Raw genomic sequence first — 17,419 nt, forward strand, 5'->3', positions numbered from 1 at the left:
TGGTAAATTTGCTAAGCGTAATAATAACTACAAGTTTGTATAAAAGGGAAACAAACTTTCTTTAATAAAACAGTGCAAAACATCAAAATTTTAAACATTCTTAAAATTCGACGAAAGATGACCCAAACATTGCCCCAAACACAAGAATTTGTGTTGTGAATTTGCTAAGCGTTATAATAAATACAAGTTTGTATAAAAGGAAAAAAAACTTGCTTTGATTAAACTGCGCAAAACAGCTAAATTTTGAACATTCTCAGAATTCGACGAAATTTCACCCAAACAGTGGTCTGGACCCAAGAATTTGTGTTGTAAATTTGCTAAGCGTAATAATAACTCCAAGTTTGTATAAAAGGGAAACAAACTTGTTTTAATAAAACCGCGCAAAACAGCTAAATTTTTAACGTTATCAGAATTAGATGAATATTGACCCTAACGTTGGTCTAGACCCTAACATTTGTGAGGTGTATTTGCTAAGCGTAATAATCACAACAAGTTTGTATAAAAGGGAAACAAACTTGCTTTAATAAAATCTCAAAACAACTAAATTTTGAACGTTCTCAGAATTCGACAAAACTTGACCCAAACGTTGGTCTAGACACAAGAATTTGCGTAGTAAATTTGCTTAGCGTAACAATAACTACAAGTTTGTATAAAAGGTAAACAGACGTGCTTTAATATAACCGCGCAAAACAGCTAAATTTTGAACGTTCTCAGAATTCAACGAAACTTGATCCAAACGTTGGTGTAGACCCAAGAATTTCTGTGGTAAATTTGCTTAATTTAGTAATAACTACAAGTCTGTATAAAAGGAAAACAAATTTGGTTTAATAAAACCGCGAGAAACAGCTAAATTTTGAACGTTCTCAGAGTTCGACCAAACTTGACCCAAACGTTTGTCTAAACCCAGGAATTTGTGTGATAAATTTGCTAAGCGTAATAATAACTACAAGTTTGTATAAAAGGGAAACAAACTTGTTTTAATAAAACCATGCAAAGCAGTTAAATTTTGAACGTTCTCATAATTCGATGAAACTTGACACAAATGTTGGTTTAGACCTGAGAATTTGTGTGGTAAATTTACTAAGCATAATAATAACTAGAAGTTTGTATAAAAGGGAAACAAACTTGCTTATATAAAATCGCGCAACACAGCTAAATTTTGAACGTTCTCAGAGTTCGACGAAACTTGACCCAAACATTGATCTTGACCCAAGAATTTGTGTGGTAAATTCGCTAAATGTAATAATAACTAGAAATTTGTGTAAAAGGGAAACAAACTTGTTTTAATAAAACCGGGCATAACAGCTAAATTTTTAACATTATCAGAATTCGACGAAAATTGAACCAAACGTTGGTCTAAACCCAAGAGTTTGTGAGGTATATTTGCTAAGCGTAATAATAACAACAAGTTTGTATAAAATGGAAAGAAACTTGTTTTAATAAAATTGGAAAATAGCTAAATTTTGAACGTTCACTGAATTCGACGAAAGTTGACCCAAAGTTGGTGTAGACACAACAATTTGTGTGGAAAATTTGCTAAACGTAGTAATAACTACAAGTTTGTATAAAAGGGAAACAAACTTGCTTTAATAAAACTACGCAAAACAGTTAAATTTTGAACGTTTTCAGAATTCGATGAAACTTGGCCCAATCGTTGGTCTAGACCCAAAAATTTGTGTGGTAAATTTGTTAAACGTAATAATAACTACAAGTTTCTATAAAAGGGAAACAAACTTGTTTTAATAAAACCGTGCAAAATAGCTAAATTGGAACGTTCCCAGAATTCCACGAAACTTGACCCAAACATTGGTCTAGACCCAAGAATTTGTGTGGTAAATTTGCTAATCGTAATAATAACTACAAGTTTGTCACACAAAACAGCTAAATTTTGAACGTTCTCAGAATTCGACGAAACTTGACCCAACATTGGTCTAGACCCAAGAATTGTGTGGTAAATTTGCTAAGCATAATAATAAGTATAAGTTTGTATAAAAGAAAAACAAACCTGCTTTAATAAAACCGCGCAAAACAACTAAATTTGAACGTTCTCAGAATTCAACGAAACTTGACCCAAACGTTGCTGTAGACCCAAGAATTTGTGTGATAAATTTGCTAAACGTAATAATGACTACAAGTTTGTATAAAATGGAAACAAAGTTTCTTTAATAAAAACGCGCAAAACAGTTAAATTTTGAACTTTCTCAGAATTCGATGAAACTTGACCCAAACATTAGTGTAGACCCAAGAATTTGTGTGGTAAATTTGCCAAGTGTAATGATAAATACAAGTTTGTACAAAAGGAAAACAAACTTGTTTTAATAAAATGGCGCAAAACAACTAAATTTTGAACGTTCTCAAAATTCGACGAAACTTGACCCAAACGTTGGTATAGACCAAGGAATTTGTGTGGTAAATTTTTGCAAAGCATAATATTACTGCAAGTTTATATAAAGGGAAACAACTTGCTTTAATAAAACCATGCAAAACAGCTAAATTCTGAACGTTGTCAGAATTCAACGAATCTTGACCCAAACGTTGGTCTAGTCCCAAGAATTTGTGTGTTAAATTTGCTAAACGTAATAATAACTACAAGTTTGTATAGAAGGTAAACAAACTTGCTTTAATAAAACCGCGCAAAACAACTAAATTTTGAACGTTCTCAGAATTCGACGAAAGTTGACGCAAACGTTGGTGTAGACCCAAGAATTTGTGTGATAAATTTTCTAAACGTAATAATAACTACAAGTTTGTATAAAATGGAATCAAAGTTTCTTTAATAAAAAAATGCAAAACAGTTAAATTTTGAACTTTCTCAGAATTCTATGAAACTTGACCCAAACGTTGGTGTAGACCCAAGAATTTATGTGGTAAATTTGCTAAGCGTAATAATAAATACAAGTTTGTACAAAAGGAAAATAAACTTGTTTTAATAAAACCGCGCAAAACAGCTAAATTTTGAACGTTCTCAAAATTCGACGAAACTTGACCCAAATGTTGGTATAGACGAAGGAATTTATGTGGTAAATTTGCAAAGCGTAATAATAACTACAAGTTTGTATAAAAGGGAAACAACATGCTTTAATAAAACCACGCAAAACAGCTAAATTCTGAACATTTTCAGAATTCGACAAAACTTGACCCAAACGTTGGTGTAGACCTAAAAATTTGTGTGGTAAATTTGCTAAGCATAATAATAACTACAAGTTTGTATAAAAAGAAAACAAATTTGCTTTAATAAGACCGCGCAAAACAGCTAAATTTTGAACGTTTTCAGAATTCAACGAAACTTGACCGAAACGTTGGTGTAGACCCAAGAATTTGTATGGTAAATTTGCTTAACGTAGTAATAACTACAAGTCTGTATAAAAGGGAAACAAATTTGGATTAATAAAACAGCGCGAAACATTTAAATTTTGAACGTTCTCAGAGTTCGACGAAATTTGACCCAAACGTTTGTCTAGACCCAGGAATTTGTTTGGTAAATTTGCGAAGCGTAATAATAACTACTAGTTTGTATAAAAGGGAAAGAAACTTGTTTTAATAAAACTATGCAAAACAGCTAAATTTTGAACGTTCTCAGAATTCGACGAAACTTGATACAAATGTTGGTTTAGACCAGAGAATTTGTGTGGTAAATTTACTAAGCTTAATAATAACTAGAAATTTGCATAAAAGGAAAACAATCTTGCTTTAATAAAACCGCGTAAAACAACTAAATTTTGGACGTTCTCAGAATTCGACGAAACTTGACACAAATATTGGTGTAGACCCAAGAATTTGTGTGGTAAATTTACTAAGCGTAATAATAACTAGAAGTTTGTATAAAAGGGAATCAAACTTACTTTAATAAAACCGCGCAAAATAGCTAATTTTTGAACGTTCTCAGAATTCGACGAAACTTGTCCCAAACGTTTGTCTAGACACAAGAATTTGTGTGGTAAATTTGCTAAGCATAATAATAACTATAATTTTGTCACACAAAACGGCTAAACTTTGAATGTTCTCAAAATTCGATGAAACTTGACCCAAACGTTGGTCTAGACCCAAGAATTTGTGTAGTAAATTTTGCTAAACGTAATAATAACTACAAGTTTGTATAAAAGGTTATCAAAGTAGCTTTAATAAAACCGCGCAAAAGAGCTAAATGTTGAACGTTCTCAGAATTCGACTAAACTTGACCCAAATGTTAGTGTAGACCTAAGAATTTATGTGGGTCTTTTGCTTAGCATAATAATCACTACAAGATTGTATAAAAGGGAAAGAAACTTGCTTTAATAAAACCGGACAAAACAGTTAAAGTTTGAACGTTCTTAGAATTTGATGAAACTTGTAACAAATGTTGGTCTAGACTCAAGAATTTGTGTGGTCAATTTTCTAAGGGTAACAATAACTACAAGTTTGTATAAAAGGGAAACAGCCTTGGTTTAATAAAACCGCGCAAAATAGCTAAATTTTGAACATTCTCAGAACTCGACAAAACTTGACACAAACATTGGTCTAGACCCAAGAATTTGTGTGGTATTGCTAAGCATAACAATAAATTCTAGTTTGTATAAAAGGGAAACAAACTTGCTTTATAAAATCACACAAAACAGCTAAATTTGGAACGTTCTCAGAATTCGACGAAATTTGACCCAAACATTGGTCTATACCCTAGAATTTGTGTGGTAAATTTGCTAAGCATAACAATAACGACATGCTTGTATAAAAGGAAACAAACATGCTTTAATAAACCACGCAAAACAGCTAAATTTTGAACGTTCTCAGTATTCGATGAAACTTGACCCAAACATAGGTCTAGACAGAAGAATTTGTGTGGTAAATTTGCTAACCATAACAATGACTACAAGTTTGTATAAAAGGGAAACCAACTTGCTCTAATAAAACTGCGCAAAATAGCTAAATTTTGAACGTTCTCAGAATTCGACAAAACTTGACCAAAACGTTGGTCTAGACCAAAGAATTTGTGTGGTAAATGTACTAAGCGTAATAATAACTACAAGTTTGTATCAAAGAGAAACAAACTTTCTTTAATAAAACAGTGCAAAATAGCAAAATTTTGAACATTCTTAAAATTCGACAAAACTTGACCCAAACGTTGGCCTAGAAACAAGAATTTGTGTGGTGAATTTGCTAAGCGTAATAACAACTACAAGTTTGCATAAAAGGAAAAAAAACTTGCTTTAACAAAACTGCGCAAAACAGCTACATTTTGAATGTTCTCATAATTCGACGAAACTTCAACCAAACAGTGGTCTGGACCAAAGAATTAGTGTTGCAAATTTGATAAGCGTACTAATAACTTCAAGTTTGTATAAAAGGAAAACGAACTTATTTTAATAAAACCGCGCAAAAAAGCTAAATTTTTAATGTTCTAAGAATTAGACGAAAATTGACCCAAACGTTGGTGTAGACCCAAGAATTTGTGAGGTATATTTGCAAAGCGTAATAATCAAAACAAGTTTGTATAAAAGGAAAACAAACTTGCTTAGTAAAATCGCGCAAAACAGCTAAATTTTGAACGTTCTCAGAATTCGACGAAACTTGAACCAAACATTGTTCTATACTCGACAGTTTGTGTGGTAAAAATTTGCTAAGTGTAACAATAACTACATGTTTGTATAAAAGGAAACAAACATGCTTTAATAAACCACACAAAACAGCTAAATTTTGAACGTTCTCTGTATTCGACGAAACTTGACCCAAACATAAGTCTAGATAGAAGAATTTGAGTGGTAAATTTTCTAAGCATAACAATAATTACAAGTTTGTATAAAAGGGAAACCATCATGCTCTAATAAAACTGCGCAAAACATCTGAATTTTGAACGTTCTCAGAATTCGACGAAACTTGACCAAAACATTTGTCTAGACCAAAGAAATTGGGTGGTAAATTTGCTAAGCGTAATAATAACTACAAGTTTGTATAAAAGGGAAACAAACTTTCTTTAGTAAAACAATGCAAAACAGCAAAATTTTAAACATTCTTAAAATTCGACGAAACTTGACCCAAACATTGCCCCAGACACAAGAATTTGTGTTGTAAATTTGCTAAGCGTAATAATAAATAAAAGGAAAAAAAACTTGCTTTGATTAAACTGCGCAAAACAACTAAATTTTGAACATTCTTAAAATTCGACGAAACTTCACCCAAACAGTGGTCTGGACCCAAGAATTTGTGTTGGAAATTTGCTAAGCGTAATCATAACTACAAGTTTGTATAAAACGGAAACAAACTTGTTTTAATAAACCGCGCAAAACAGCTAAATTTTTAACGTTATCAGAATTAGACGAATATTGACCCTAACATTGGTCTAGACCCTAACATTTGTGAGGTGTATTTGCTAAGCGTAATAATCACAACAAGTTTGTATAAAAGGGAAACAAACTTGCTTTAATAAAATCTCAAAACAACTAAATTTTAAACGTTCTCAGAATTCGACAAAACTTGACCCAAACGTTGGTCTAGACACAAGAATTTGTGTGGTAAATGTGCTTAGCGTAACAATAACTACAAGTTTGTATAAAAGGAACACAAACTTGCTTTAATATAACCGCGCAAAACAGCTAAATTTTGAACGTTTTCAGAATTCGACGAAACTTTACCATAACTCTGGTCTAGGCTCAAAAATTTGTGTGGTAAATTTACTAAGCGTAATAATAACTTCAAGTTTGTATAAAAGAAAAACAAACTTGCTTTAATAAAACCGCGCAAAACAGCTAAATTTCGAATGTTCTCAGAATTCGACGAAACTTGACCCATACTTTGGATAGACCCAAGAATTTGTGTGGTAAAATCGCGCAAAATAGCTAAATTTTGAACATTCTCAGAATTCGACGAAACTTGACCCAAACGTTAGTCTAGACCCAAAATTTTGTGTGGTAAATTTGCTAAGCGTAACAATAACTACAAATTTGTATAAAAGGGAAACAACTTGATTTATTAAACTGCGCAAAACAGCTAAATTGTGAACGTTCTCAGAAATTGACGAAACTTGACACAAATGTTGGCCTCAACCCAAGAATTTGTGTGGTAGATTTGCTGAGCGTAACAATAACTACAAGTTTGTATAAAAGGTAAACAGACGTGGTTTAATGAAACCCCGCAAAACAGCTAAATTTGATCGACACGTTGGTCTAGACCCAAGAATTTGTATGGTAAATTTGGTAAGCGTAAGAATAACTACAAGTTTGTATAAAAGAGAAACAAACTTGCTTTTATCAAATCGCGCAAAACAGCTAATTTTTGAACGTTGTCAAAGTTCAACGAAACTTGACCCAAACATTGATCTAGACCCAAGAATTCGTGTGGTAAATTTGCTAAGTGTAATAATAACTAGAAATTTGTGTAAAAGGGAAACAAACTTGTTTTAATAAAACCATGCATAACACCTAAATTTTTAACATTCTCAGAATTCGACGAAAATTGTCCCAAACGTTGGTCTAAACCCAAGAGTTTGTAAGGTATATTTGCTAAGTGTAATAATCACAACAAGTTTGTATAAAACGAAAACAAACTTGTTTTAATAAAACCGCAAAAGAGCTAAATTTTGAACGTTCCCTGAATTCATCGAAAGTTGACCCAAAGTTGGGGTAGACCCAAGAATTTGTGTGGTAAATTTACTAAATGTAGTAATAACTACAAGTTTGTATAAAAGGGAAACAAACTTGCTTTAATATAACTATGCAAAATTGTTAAATTTTGAACGTTCTTAGAATTCAACGAAACTTGACCCAAACGTTGGTCTAGACCCAAAAATTTGTGTGCTAAATTTGTTAAATGTACTAATAACTACAAGTTTCTATAACAGGAATACAAACTTGCTTTAATAAAACCGCGAAAAATCGCTAATTTTGAACGTTCTCAGAATTCTACGAAACTTGACCCAAACGTTGGTCTAGACCCAAGAATTGTGTGGTAAATTTTCTAAGCGTAATAATAACTACAAGTTTATTACGCAGAACAGCTAATTTTGAACATTCTCAGAATTCGATAAAACTTGACCCAACGTTGGTCTAGACCCAAGAATTTGTGTGGTAAATTTGCTAAGCGTAATAATAACTACAAGTTTGTATAAAAGGAAAACAAACTTGCTTTAATAAAACCGCACAAAACAGCTAAATTTCGAACATTCTCAGAATTCGACGTAACTTGACCCATACTTTGGATAGACCCAAGAAGTTGTGGGGTAAATTTGCTAAACTACAAGTTTGTATAAAAGGGAAACAAACTTGATTTTGTAAAATCGCGCAAAACAGCTAAATTTTGAACATTCCCTAACAATAACTACGGTTTCAAACGTTGGTCTAGACCCAAAAATTTGTGTGGTAAATTTGCTAAAGGTAACAATAACTGCAAATATGTATAAAAGGCAAACAACTTGATTTATTAAACCGCGCAAAATAGCTAAATTGTGAAGGTTTCTCAGAATTTGACGAAACTTGTCACAAACGTTGGTCTCAACCCAAGAATTTGTGTGGTAGATTTGCTGAGTGTAACAATAACTACAAGTTTGTATAAAAGGTAAACAGACGTGCTTTAATGAAACCACACAAAATAGCTAAATTTTGGACGTTCTCAGAATTCGATGAACCTTGACCCAGACGTTGGTCTAGACCCAAGAATTTGTATGGTAAATTTGCTAAGCGTAAGAATAACTACAAGTTTGTATAAAAGAGAAACAAACTTGCTTTTATAGAATCGCGCAAAACAGCTAAATTTTGAACGTTCTCAGAGTTCGACGAAACTTAACCCAAACATTGATCTAGACCCAAAAATTTGTGTGGTAAATTTGGTAAACGTAATAATAACTACAAGTCTCTATAAAAGGGAAACAAACTTAATTTAATAAAACCGCGGAAAACCACTAAATTTTGAACGTTCTCAGAATTCTACGAAACTTGACCCAAACGTTGGTCTAGACCCAAGAATTTATGTGGTAAATTTGCTAACCGTAATAATAACTACAAATTTGTCACGCAAAACAGCTCAATTTTGAACGTTCTAAGAATTCGATGAAACTTGACCTAATGTTGGTCTATACCCAAGAATTTGTGTGGTAAATTTGCTAAGCGTAATAATAACTACAAGTTTGTATAAAAGGAAAAGAAACTTGCTTTAATAAAACCGCGCAAAATAGCTAAATTTTGAACGTTCTCAGAATTCAACGAAATTTGACTCAAACTTTGGTGTAGACTCAAAAATTTGTGTGGTAAATTTGCTAGACGTAATAATAACAACAAGTTTGTATAAATGGAAACAAACTTCATCTAATAAACCGCACAAAACAGTTAAATTTTGAATGTTCTCAAAATTCGACGAAATTTGACCCAAACGTTTGTCTAGACACAAGAATTTGTGTGGTAAATTTGCTAAGCGTAATAATAACTACAAGTTTGTCACGCAAAATAGCTAAAGTTTGAACGTTCTCAGAATTCGATGAAACTGGACCCAAACGTTGTTCTAGACCCAAGAATTTGTATGGTAAATTTGCTAAGCGTAGTAATAACTACAAGTTTGTATAAAAGAAAAATAAACTTCCCTTAATAAAACCGCGCAAAAGAGCTAAATTTCGAACGTTCTCAGAATTTGACAAAACTTGACCCAAACGTTGGTGTAGTCTCAAGAATTTATGTGGTAAATTTGCTAAGCATAATAATAACTACAAGTTTGTATAAAAGAAAAACAATCTTGCTTTAATAAAACCACGCAAAACAGCTAAATTATGAACGTTTTCAGAATTCGATGAAAGTTGACGCAAACATTGGTCTAGACCCAAGAATTTGTGTGATATATTTGCTAAGCATAATAATAACTACAAGTTTGTATGAAAGGATCACAAACTTGCTTTAATAAAACCGCGCAAAACATCTAATTTTTTAACGTTCTCAGAATTCGACGAAACTTGACCCAAACATTGGTCTAGACCCACGAATTTGTGTGGTAAATTTGCTAAGCGTAATAATAACTACAAGTTTGTATAAAAAGAAAATAAAGTTGCTTTAATAAAACGGCGCAAAAGAGCTAAATTTTGAAAGTTTTCAGAATTCGATGAAATTTGACCCAAACGTTGGTGTAGACCCAAGAATTTATGTGGTAAATTTGCTAAGCGTAATAATAACTACAAGTTTGAATAAAAGGAAAACAAACTTGCTTTAATAAAACCACGCAAAACATCTAATTTATGAACGTTCTCAGAATTCGACGAAACTTGACCCAAACATTGGACAAGACCCAAGAATTTGTGTGGTATATTTGTTAAGCATAATAATAACTACAAGCTTGTATGAAAGTACACAAACTTGCTTTAATAAAACCGTGCAAAACAGCTAATTTTTTAACGTTCTAATAATTCGACGAAACTTCACCCAAACATTGGTCTAGACCCACGAATTTGTGTGGTAAATTTGCTAAGCGAAATAATAACTACAAGTTTATATAAAAGGGAAACAAACTTGCTTTAATGAAAATATGCAAAACAGTTAAATTTTGAACGTTGTCAGAATTCGACGAATCTTGATCCAAACATTGGTCTAGTCCCAAGAATTTGTGTGGTAAATTTGATAAACGTAATAATAACTACAAGTTGGTATAGAAGGTAAACAAACTTGCTTTAATAAAACCGCGCAAAACAACTAAATTTTGAACGTTCTCAAAATTCGACGAAAGTTGATTCAAACGTTGGTGTAGACACAAGAATTTGTGAGATAAATTTTCTAAGCGTAATAATAACTACAAGTTTGTATAAAATGGAAATAAAGTTTCTTTAATAAAAAAACGCAAAATAGTTAAATTTTGAAAGTTCTCAGAATTCGATGAAACTTGACCCAAACGTTGGTGTAGACCAAAGAATTTATGTGGTAAATTTGCTAAGCGTAATAATAAATACAAGTTCGAACAAAAGGAAAATAAACTTGTTTTAATAAAACCGCGCAAAACAGCTAAATTCTGAACGTTCTCAAAATTCGACGAAAATTGACCCAAATGTTGGTATAGACAAAGGAATTTGGGTGGTAAATTTGCAAAGCATAATAATAACTACAAGTTTGTATAAAAGGGAAACAACTTGCTTTAATAAAACCACGCCAAATAGCTAAATGATAAACGTTCTCAGAATTCGACGAAACTTGACCCAAACAATGGTCTAGACCCAAGAATTTGTGTGGGAAATTTGCTAAGCATAATAATAACTACAAGTTTGTATGAAAGGAAAACAAACTTGCTTTAATAAAACCGCAAAAAAACAGCTAATTTTTTAACGTTCTCAAAATTCGACAAAACTTGACACAAACGTTGGTCTAGACCCACGAATTTGCGTGGTGAATTTGCGTGGTAAATTTGCTAAGCATAATAATAACTATAAGTTTGTATAAAAAGGAAACAAACTTGCTTTAATAAAAATATGCAGAACAGTTAAATTTTGAACGTTGTCAGAATTCGACGAAACTTGACCCAAATGTTGGTCTAGACCCAAGAATTTGTGTGGTAAATTTTCTAAATGTAATAATACCTACAAGTTTGTGTAAATGGGAAACAAACTTGCTTTAATAAAACCGCGAAAAACATCTAAATTTTGAACGTTCTCAGAATTCGACGAAAGTTGACCCAAACGTTGGTCTATACCCAACAATTTGTGTGATAAATTTGCTAAGCGTAATAATAACTACAAGTTTGTATAAAATGAAAACAAACTTTTTTTAATAAAAATACGCAAAACCGTTAAATTTTGAACTTTCTCAGAATTCGACGCAACTTGACCCAAAGGTTGGTGTAGACCCAAGAATTTGTGTGATAAATTTGCTAAACGTAATAATAACTACAAGTTTGTACAAAAGGAAAACAAACTTGTTTTAATAAAACCGCGCAAGACAGCTAAATTTTGAACAATCTCAAAATTCGACGAAACTTGACCCAAGCGTTGGTCTAGACCCAAGAATTTGTGTGGTAAATTTTCTAAGCATAATAATAACTACAAGTTTGTATAAAAAGGAAAACAAACTTTTTTTAATAAAACCGCGCAAAACAACTAAATTTTGAACGTTCTCAGTATTCTATAAAACTTGATCCAAACATTGGTGTAGACACAAGAATTTGCTAAACGTAATAACAAACTACATGTTTGTATAAAAGGAAAACGAACTTGCTTTAATAAAATCGCGCAAAACAGTTAAACTTTGAACGTTCTCAGAATTCGACGAAACATGACCCAAACGTTTGTCTAAACCCAAGAATTTGTTTGGTAAATTTGCTTAGCGTAATACTAACTACAAGTTTGTCACGCAAAACAGCTAAATTTTGAGCGTTCTCAGAATTCGATGAAATTTGACCCAAACGTTGGTCTAGACCCAAGAATTTGTGTGGAAAATTTGCTAAGCGTAATAATAACTACAAATTTGTATAAAAGAAAAACAAACTTTTTTTAATAAAACCGCGCAAAACAGCTAAATTTTGAACGTTCTCAGTATTCTATGAAACTTGATCCAAACATTGGTGTAGACACAAGAATTTGTGTGGTAAATTTGCTAAACGTAATAACAACTACATGTTTGTATAAAAGGAAAACGAACTTGCTTTAATAAAATCGTGCAAAACAGCTAAACTTTGAACGTTCTCCGAATTCGACGAAACATGACCCAAACGTTTGTCTAAACCCAAGAATTTGTTTGGTAAATTTGCTTAGCGTAATACTAACTACAAGTTTGTCACGCAAAACATCTAAATTTTGAGCGTTCTCAGAATTCGATGAAATTTGACCCAAACGTTGATCTAGACCCAAGAATTTGTGTGGAAAATTTGCTAAGTTTAACAATAACTACTAGTTTGTATAAAAGGGAAACAAACTTGCTTTAATAAAACCACGCAAAACAGCTAATTTTTTGAACATTCTCAGAATTCGATGAAACTTGACCCAAACGTTAATCTACATTTGCTAAATGTTAATCTACATGTGTGGTAAATTTGCTAAACGTAATAACAACTACATGTTTGTATAAAAGGGAAACAAACTTGCTTTAATAAAATCGCGCAAAACAGCTAAACTTTGAACGTTCTCAGAATTCGACGAAAAATGACCCAAACGTTTGTCTAGACCCAAGAATTTGTTTGGTAAATTTGCTTAGCGTAATAATAACTACAAGTTTGTCACGCAAAAGAGCTAAATTTTGAACGTTTTCAGAATTTCAGAATTCGATGAAATTGGACCCAAACGTTGGTCTAGACCCAAGAATTTGTGTGGAAAATTGCTAAGTGTAACAATAACTACTAGTTTGTATAAAAGGGAAACAAACTTGCTTTAATAAAACCACGCAAAACAGCTAATTTCTTGAAAGTTCTCAGAATTCGATGAAACTTGACCAAAACGTTAATCTACACCCAATAATTTGTGTGGTAAATTTGTTAAGCTGAATAATAACTACAAGTTTGTATAAACGGGAAACAAACTTGCATTAATAAAATTACGCAAAACAGTTAAATTTTGAATGCTTTCCGAATTCGACGAAACTTGACCCAAATGTTGGTCTAGACCCAAGAATTTGTGTGGTAAATTTGTTAAGCTTAATAATAACTAAAAGTTTCAATAAAAGGAAAACATACTTTCTTTAATAAACCGCGCAAAACAGCTAAATTTTGAACGTTCTCAGAATTATACGAAACTTGACCCAAACATTGGTCTAGATCCAAGAATTTGTGTGGTAAATTTGCTAAGCAAAATAATAACTACAAGTTTGTCACGCAAAATTGCTAAATTTTGAACGTTCTCAGAATTCGACGAAACTAGAGCCAAACGTTTGTCTAGACCCAAAAATTTGTTTAGTAAATTTGCTAAGCGTAATAATAACTAGAAGTTTGTATAAAAGGGAAACAAACTTGCTTTAATTAACCACGTAAAGCAGCTAAATTTTGAACAATCTCAGAATTCGACGAAACTTGACCCAAACGTTTGTCTAGACCCAAGAATTTATTTGTTAAATTTGCTAAGCGTAATAATAACTATAAGTTTGTCACGCAAAACAGCTAAATTTTGAACGTTCTCAAAATTCGATGAAAATTGACCCAAACGTTGGTCTAGACCCAATCATATATCTTGTAAATTTGCTAAACGTAATAATAACTACAAGTTTGTATAAATGGAAAACAAACTTGCTTTAATAAAATCGTGCAAACCAGCTAAATTTTGAACGTTTTCAGAATTGGACGAAACTTGACCCAAACGTTAATGTAGACACAAGAATTTACGTTGTAAATTTGCTAAGCGTAATAATAACTACAAGCTTGTATAAAATGAAAACAAACTTGCTTTAATAAAATTGTACAAAATTGCTAAAGTTTGAACGTTCTCAGAATTCGACGAAACTTGACCAAACCATTGGTGTAGACCTAAGAATTTGTGTGATAAATTTGCTAAGCGTAATAATAACTACAATTTTGTATAAAAGCGAAACAAACTTGCTTTAATAAAACAACCCAAAACAACTAAATTTTGAACGTTATCAGAATTCTACGAATCTTGATCCAAACGTTGGTGTAGAACAAAGAATTTATGTGGTAAATTTGCTAAGCATAATAATAACTACAAGTTTTTGTACAAAAGAAAAACAAACTTGTTTTAATAAAACAGCGCAGAACAGCTAAATTTTGAACGTTCTGAAAATTCGAATAAACTTGACCCAAACGTTGGGCTAGACCCAAGATTTTGTGTCGTAAATTTGCTAAGTATAATAATAACTACAAGTTTATCACGCAAAACAGCTAAACTATGAACGGTCTCAGAATTCGATGAAACTTGACCCAAACGTTGGTCTAGACCCAAGAATTTGTTTGGTAATTTTCTAAGCGTAATAATAACTACATGTTTGTATAAAAGAAAATAAACTTGTTTCAATAAAACAACACAAAACAGCTAAATATTTAACGTTCACAGAATTCGACGAAACATCACCCAAACATTGGTCTACGCCCAAGAAATTGTGTGGTAAATTTACTAAGCATAACTTGCTTTAATAAAAACCACGCAAAACAGCTAATTTTTTAACGTTCTCAGAATTCGAAGAAACTTGACCCAAACGTTGGTCTAGACCCACGAATTTGTGTAGTAAATTTGATAAGCATAATAATAACTACAAGTTTGTATAAAAGGGAAACAAACTTGCTTTAATAAAAATATGCAAAACAGTTAAATTTTGAACGTTGCCAGAATTCGACGAACTTTGACCCAAATGTTGGTCTAGTTCCAAGAATTTGTGTGGTAAATTTGCTAAACATAATAATAACTACAAGTTTGTGTAAAAGGAAAACAAACTTGCTTTAATAAAACTACGCAAAATAGCTAAATTTTGAACGTCCTCAGAATTCGACGAAAGTTGACCCAAATGTTGGTCTATACCCAAGAATTTGTGTGATAAATTTGCTAAGCGTAATAATAACTACAAGTTTATATAAAATGGAAACAAATTTTTTTTAATAAAATTGCGCAAAACCGTTAAATTTTGAATTTTCTCAGAATTCGACGAAACTTGACTCAAAGGTTGGTGTAGACCCAAGAATTTCTGTGATAAATTTGCTAAACCTAATAATAACTACAAGTTTGTACAAAAGGAAAACAAACTTGTTTTAATAAACCGCGCAAAACAGCTAAATTTTGAACAATTTCAAAATTCGACGAAACTTGACCCAAGCGTTGGTCTAGACCCAAGAATTTGTGTGGTAAATTTGCTAAACGTAATAATAACTACAAGTTTGTATAAAAGGGAAGCAAACTTGCTTTAATAAAACCACGCAAAACAGCTAAATTTTGAACGTTCTCAGAATTTGACGAAACTTGACCCAAACGTTGGTCTAGACCCAAGAATTTGTGTGGTAAGTTTGTTAAATGTAATAATAACTACAAGTTTCTACAAAAGGAAAACAAACTTGTTTTAATAAAACCGAGCAAAATAGCTAAATTTTGAACGTTCTCAGAATTCTACGAAACTTGACCCAAACGTGTGTCTAGACACGACAAATTGTGTGGAAAATTTGCTAAGCGTAATAATAACTATAAGTTTGTCACGCAAAACAGCTAAATTTTGAATGTTCTCAGAATTCAATGAAACTTGACCCAAACATTGGTCTAGACCCAAGAATTTGTATGGTAAATTTGCTAAGCGTAATAAAAACTACAAGTTTTTATAAAAGGAAAACAAACTTGCTTTAATAAAACCGCGCAAAACCGCTAAATATTGAACGTTCTCAGAATTCAACGAAACTTGACCCAAACGTTGGAGTAGAAACAAGAATTTATGTGGTAAATTTGCGAAATGTAATAATAACTACAAGTTTGTATAAAAGGGAAAGAAACTTGCTTTAGTAAAACTGTGCAAAACAGCTAAATTTTGAACGTTCACAAAATTCGACGAAAGTTGACCCAAACGTTGTTGTAGACACAAGAATTTGTGTGATAAATTTGTTAAGCGTAATAATAACTACAAGTTTGTATAAAATGGAAACAAACATTCTTTAATAAAAACGCACAAAACAGTTAAATTTTGAACATTCTCAGAATTCGACGAAGCTTGACCCAAACGTTTGTCTAGACCCAAGAATTAGTGTGGCAAATTTGCTATGTGTAATAATAACTACAAGTTTGTATAAAAGGAAAACAAACTTGTTTTAATGAAACCACGCAAAATAGCTAAATTTTGAACGTTATCAGAATTTAGGACAAAATGCATAAAACCCCCTTGTGTTTTAAAAAGTATGCAAAAAGCACCTCCCTGCTTTTAGGAAAGGCTAAAAGCTCCCATGTGTTTTGTAAACTCAGCTCAATCGCCCCATCTTCGTTAAATCCAACTAACGGTGTTAATTTTTTAGAAAATAACCGTTATACCCTTACTTAATATATATTATTTCTTATTCTAATGACCGTTGGATTTTTTTGATCAAATATTGATCGTTAGATCTAATCAATTAATCTCAACCGTTAGATTTTGAAAAAATAAAAGGTCTAGATTCAACACATTATTTAATTTATATTATATATAAATAATTTAAAATTTTAAAAATATATTATTATTATATATTAAACAAAAATAACTAACTACCCCACCCACACCCTTCCCACCCCCACCCCCTTTACCCCGGCTTCCCCCCACCACATCTCGTCGCCGGCGACGAGATTTCGATTAAATCATCATATCTCCATAAATTCTTTACCAAATTGAGTGAGGCTGGTCTCGTTAGAATCGTCTTAAAGAGACGAGTCTGATGGTGCTAGTTTGAGACCGAGATTCGATCGGACTGAGACGAATCGGCGGAAAATATATTCGGCGATTGTTGTTTGAGCCCACTCTCTATGATCGACGAAAACTCAAATTGAAGGTATGAAAATGTTCGTCTTGAAGAGAGGATTCTAATGGTACCATTGGGCGTCGGAAATTCGTCC

The 17,419-nt window shown here is 32.1% G+C and overlaps 1 pseudogene; it reads left to right on the forward strand.

Moving 5' to 3' along the window:
- The window catches only part of LOC105179948, a 43,023-nt pseudogene that overhangs the window by 751 nt on the left and 24,853 nt on the right, over nt 1–17,419 (forward strand).

This window comes from Sesamum indicum, unplaced genomic scaffold (genome assembly GCF_000512975.1).
Source record: "Sesamum indicum cultivar Zhongzhi No. 13 unplaced genomic scaffold, S_indicum_v1.0 scaffold00247, whole genome shotgun sequence".
In the NCBI taxonomy this organism is placed as follows: domain Eukaryota; kingdom Viridiplantae; phylum Streptophyta; class Magnoliopsida; order Lamiales; family Pedaliaceae; genus Sesamum; species Sesamum indicum.